The 5,673-nt window shown below is 54.0% G+C and overlaps 1 protein-coding gene across 4 annotated transcripts in view; it reads left to right on the top strand.

Annotated features, from left to right (window-relative positions):
• The first annotated feature begins 961 nt into the window (after nt 1-961).
• The window catches only part of MICAL2 (microtubule associated monooxygenase, calponin and LIM domain containing 2), a 227,673-nt gene continuing 222,961 nt past the window's right edge, over nt 962-5,673 (top strand). For 3 of the 4 annotated variants that reach the window (XM_081239972.1, XM_081239970.1, XM_081239971.1), the window contains exon 1: nt 965-1,138. The gene's annotated coding sequence lies outside the window, so the exon portion shown is untranslated. Of the gene's footprint in view, nt 1,139-5,673 lie in introns of all 4 variants that reach the window. The other variant, XM_081239973.1, reaches the window with a different exon arrangement.

Raw genomic sequence — 5,673 nt, 5'->3', positions numbered from 1 at the left:
GGTGGTCTGATGCTGTGGAAATTCCAGCAGCCTGGAGCCACAATACTGTTTTCTCACTGCCCAAGCCTGCCTGTTCTCCTCCCGCTGGGTCAGCTCTGTTGCAAGAACATTTATATTGGGCCAAGCCCATGTTAGGCCTCTGGGCCCCAGAGGTGAGAAAGACACAGCCCCTGCCGGTGGGATTCCTGTTTCATGATCACTGCTACCAGAGCAGTCTACCCAAGGTGTTTGTAGAATTTGCAGTTCACAAAGCGGCTTCACACCCCTCATGCTGTTCACACTGTGAACGGTGCTCTCTGGAGCTGTGGGCAACCAGTGAGGGTGGGCAGAGCAGAGATTAAGGTAGCCATTTGACAGCCAAGAAAAGAGGGTGCTTGGGTGATGTGACGAAGGTAACAGGTGGTCTGCACCACTGCCCCTCTTCCCACGAGTTTTATTCTAGGCAAGGCCAGTCCAGGTGAGGGGAAGGGACTATCCTCTAGCAGGGCTTTGCTGAAGCCCAGGGTGGTCAAGGAGCAAAGCAAGAAGGGAGGTCCACAGCCGGTAAGGGAAGTGTTATGCTGCTCCCCCAAGTCCAAAAGGGGACGCTGAGGCTTGCTTTCCATCTGTCTAGGCCAAGGAGCGTGAAGTCCAGCCCTCGCCTCCCTACCTTGACATTTGGATACCAGCACCGGGGTTTTCATCTAGCAGCAACACCAAGCCTCGCCCCCATCGGCCCTCTGCTGGTCTCAGACCTGCACTGGTCTGGGTAGGAGCGCAGGGCTGCTCCCTACCCTCGGGCTGGGCTGCATCCCACGTGCGCCCGCTGCAGCCGCGGTGACAGCTGGCCCCCAAGGGGCGGGGCGGGCGAGGAGCGTGGGTGGCTCCGCGCCGCGCTGCCATTGGCTATGAGCCTCAGGCTGGGGGCGGGGCTGCGCCCCCCGGTTGACCTGTCATTGGCCGCGCCGCCGATGGGGGTGGCTCCCCGTCCCCTTGGCGGCGCGGCGCAGAACCGCAGGCGCTCGCCCGGCTAAGCCTGCGCGGGGCCGCCTAGGTAGCTCCCAGCTTCGCAGGCGGCCTCCGGGTGCAGACCGCTGCGCACACGGCCCTAGGCAAAGACAAGGGCTCACCCGAGGCTCGGCGGCCGGCGCGGCTCTCGGTAAGACTGGGGGGAGGGTAAGGGGAGCGCGGGGCTCTGAGGAGGGCGGGCGGGGACCGTGGTGGCCGAGCCTGGACTCTGTGCCCTGGCCCGCGCCGGAGAGGGTCAGGTGCGCCGCACCATCTCCCGCCTCAGACCCACCTCACGGGGCGCCCAGCGAGCAGGTGGCACTGCCCAGGGAGGCCGGGGTACCCCTATCGCTCTCCGAATCCATTAGAACCCAGTACCACGAACTACCTCTTACTCCGCCCCCCAACACCCAAATTCTTCAATTCTAAGCCTAGAAAATACCCAAACGTCGACATGAAGTGGGCGCGACGCGCCATCAGTACCGCCTGCCGCCGGGGCAGAAGAACATCCCTAAACTTATCTTCCCACGATTTGGGCTCCTCGCCGGTCACGTTCTTTCCCGGCTTTTCACTGGGCGCCCCCCCGCCCGCCTACCAACCCCCGCCCGGTTCCCCTCCCTCCTTAACAACAGGAAGTTAAGTTGGGCCAGATGTCAGTGGCCTGGCCGCCTGCGGGGCGGGGACTGGGTCTGGGACGGTGGCGGTGGCCCGAGGGGACGTGGCGCTGTCCTTTCTGAGCCTCGCGCCTCCAGCAGCCTGCACTCTCCCCAGGCCCGGGAGCACCCCTGTTGGGGCGTCCCAGGCTCCCGCCTTGCCTTTGCCGACTGGCCCTGGGTAGAAGCGCCGCTGACTTGGCTTCCAGGCCGGGGCAGGTGGGGTTAACTTTATCCTAGACCAGCCTCTCGGCAGAACTGGGAATGGCCTTTACTGGATGAGGAGGAGGCTGTTGAAACCAGAGTAAACTTGTGTCTCTTTCCATATTGTTTTATTCTAAAGCCTGGGTTCTTAAAGCCCAAAGAGCTTTTATCTAGAGGCGCGTCGGGCCCTGCTGGGACCTTAAGCAGTGTGGGGGCCTCTTGCTGTTAGTCTTGTCTGCTCACTACAGTCCTCAGTGGTTTCGGTGAAGGTTGAAGCCACTAACCAACCCCCTTCTGGGCAGGCCCCGTAGGAAAAAAGGCCAGCAGCCCGTTGGCTCTCAATTTGCTTGCCTGGGTGCTCTGGCACCGGGGTCCCCTGGGCCCCCAGGCCAGCTCTATTCCGTCCCTTTTTCCAGGGGAAGTGGATCCAAGGCGGGGGTGGGTGGGCCTCAGTTCTCCAGGGCATTCCCACCTGATGTTCTGGAAGCTCTTATTGCAGTAAGAACGGGCCTTCAGGCAGAGTGAAGACAGGTTTATTAAGTGCCTACTGAGGGACAGGTCCTGCCCTGTGGCACTTTTTGAGAATTTCACAGTAACTCTCAAAAAACTCTGAGAGTTATGCCCTCCTCATTTTAGAGATGGGGAAACAGACTCAGGTAGGGTAAGTGCCCAAGGTCACATAGAAAGCGGCTGAGCCGGGATTTGAACCAGGCTCTGCCAGAGCTCAGTCCAGTGCCCTTCCTGCTGCCCCATGGCTGTGGAGAGTGGTGTGCTGTGTTGCAGGCTCCTGGCCTCCGAAAAGATTCCATCCAAAGATCCTGTGGCTGCTTCTTTAGCAACACACTTGAACTGACCCAGGTTAGCCCAGGTTGTTCAACCTACAGACCTCTTGCCCACCCTGTCCTCCATCAGGGGTGATGGCGGTGTTGGTCTTGCTGTGATGGGGAAGGACTGACTGTTGGTGTTTGGGTGCTATTTGAGGGGGAAGTCTGCCTCTGCCATTGACTTGGCCCTGCACCTGAGAGTTGGCTTCTGGGATGGTTTAGAAAGACTGTTATATGTGTCGTGTTTTTTTGTTTAATATTTATTTTATTTATCTGGCTGTGCCGGGTCTTAGTTGCGGCACACAGGATCTTCGTCGCGGCATGCGGGATCTTTTAGTTGCTGCATGCGGGATCTAGTTCCCTGACCCGGGCCCCCTGCATTGGGAGCGCAGAGTTTTAGCCACTGGACCATCAGGGAAGTCCCAGGAGGACTGTTACTTGAAATAACCTCTACCTTAGGACCAATTCTAGTTTTATTTTGTGTTTTGGGGGATGGGCAGGTGTTGAGGTATACTAATTGTGATTTAAGGTGATTGAAATCCATAGTTCGAGCTTATGTTTATAAAAAATGAAATCACTGCCTCCTTCCTTCTTCAGGCCCAGGGCTGCCTTTCTGCTCATCGTTCTCTTCTGAAAGAAAATGGTGATTAGCCTACTACCAACCAGTTACACTTTAGTATAAATCAGCTTAAGGACTAAGGCTGGTTGTAGCTTGGTCATTGGAGGCCTATTCCCAGGAACTGTAAGGAGCAGCAGAGCACTGAGTAATCCCTCTCTACCTGTGGTTGGGATGTGTCTCTATTCTCTCCTCCCATGTCCACACCCCCATCTGGGTGTGCCTCCCAGTCATGGGCCTGTTCCTTTCACTCTCTACTAAGTGGGGCAGGGTGGGGGGCAGAGGTCCCGCCTTCTTGGGGGAGAGCCTTGACCCTGGTGAGAGGGCTGGGGTATGGGTGCAAGATTTGGGCTGAACATTGCCAATCTTTGAGGCCCTCCCAGGGCTAGAGGGTCTCTGTTGCTTAAAGAGCCAAGAAAGGAAACACTGTACATCATGCTGGGGTTTTTCATTCTTTGTATCACTTGATCCCGACTTTAGCCCTCTGAAGAAGTAGGTGGGATTGTTCCCATTTTACAGATGAGGAAACTGAGGCTCAGGAACTTTCCCCCAGTCACACAGCTAGTGAGTGACCAAGCTAGGGGTCTGGCCTCTTTCTGCATGAGTGAGGTCTGTGTGGTGAATTAAACACTAAGGGAAACAGGAAAAAAACGTGTGGCCATCCTCTGAACTCTGGAGGCTTGGTGTGTGCAGCCACCTGCTGTGCTTATGATTCCGCATCTTATATTGTAATTATTTGTGAACATGTCTTCCTACCCCACTATGAAATGGTATTTAAAACACTGATAAACTTGGCAGATTTATTTTCTGGTTCTCACAAATCCTCCTTGCTCTTTGCTCTATATCCCCTTTGCCTTTTATTTTATTTTATTTTTTTAAAGATTTAATTTTATTTTTATTTTTTTGGCTGCGTTCGGTATTTGTTGCTGCTTGTGGGCTTTCTCTAGTTGTGGCGAGAGGGGGCTACTCTTGCGGTGGCTTCTCTTGTTGTGGAGCACAGGCTCTAGGCGCGCGGGCTTCAGTAATTGTGGTGCGCAGGCTCTAGAGCGCAGGCTCAGTAGTTGTGGCATATGGGCTTCGTTGCTCCGTGGCATGTGGGATCTTTCCGGACCAGGGATCGAACCTGTGTGCCCTGCATTGGCAGGCAGGTTCTTATCCACTGCACCACAAGGGAGGTCCCCTTTTGCCTTTTATACCAGTCTTCATTAGGATATCTCCCATGATGTGTTGCAGTCCTCTGTTTAAAAATATCATGAACATTTTCAGGGAATTCCCTGGTGGTCCAGTTAGGACTCAGTGCTTTCACTGCGAGGGCCTGGGTTCGATCCCTGATTGGGGAACCAAGATTCTGCAAGCCGCACAGCCAAAAAAAAAAAAAAGAACATTTTCAAACACAAAAATAGAGAGAATAGTATAATGAGCCCCAAATACTCATTATCCAGCTTCAACAACCAAGATCATGCCAGGCTGGCTTCATCTCTCTCTCTCTCTCTTTTCCTTCCCTTCTATTTTTTATTCCTGAAATATTTAAAAGGAAATCTCTGATATCATGTCATTTTGCCCCTATATAATCCAGCATATATCTATTTTGAAAAGAATGTTCTTTCATGACCAGATGGCTGTTACTGCATGTAGCAGAATTAACAGTAATTCTTTGGTCGCATCTGTGCATATTCAGATTTCCTTCATTGTCTCAGAAGTGACCTTCATCACTGGTTTGTTTAAATCAGGATCCAGACGAAGTCTGTATGCTGCATTTGGTTGGTAGTCCTTTTAAGCCTACTTTAATCTGGAGCACCACCCCCTCTGCCCCACTCCCACTTTTAACCAGCTGTTACCCTCCGTTTTAAATCTCCCACTGGACAGCGAACGCTTTGATGCTGGAGTCTACTTCTGTGCTCTGTTAGGGATCCCCAGTGCCGTGCCTGGGACAGGGCAGAGGCGTGGTGAGCGTCTGCCCAGTGGTGTTGTAGCCACTCGGGAAATGCATTTTGAATGAATTAACCCAGTGGTAGGCTTCTGTGACTGCCCATGCCTGTGTTTAGATAAGAGGTTTTAAAAAAAAGATGACTTGCTCACGTGTGGACATTTCCTCAGCAAGCATCAGCCTGTAAACATCCTGAAATAATAGAACTATTTGCCGTGCTCCCTTGCCTGCTCTGGTTTGCGGTGTGGGGAGCCCAGACAGCCGCCGTGGTGCCCTGATCAGCAGCTGGCCTCCCCAGATCACATGTGGGACTGGAGGGGACTGAGGTCATTTCTGCTCGAGCTCTGAATCCTGACCTATTCAGCCGCAGGGATTACCACGTTAAGAGCCAGGCACTTGGCTTTGCTGCCCGGAGAATGCCGCCCGCCTGTCTCTGGGCAGTGCAAGATTCTGCCTTGTACC

This window comes from Mesoplodon bidens (assembly GCF_964165515.1).
Source record: "Mesoplodon bidens genome assembly, chromosome: 7".
Taxonomy (NCBI): domain Eukaryota; kingdom Metazoa; phylum Chordata; class Mammalia; order Artiodactyla; family Ziphiidae; genus Mesoplodon; species Mesoplodon bidens.
Note: the sequence above shows the minus strand (reverse complement) of the source record. Positions and strands in the feature narration are given on the sequence as shown.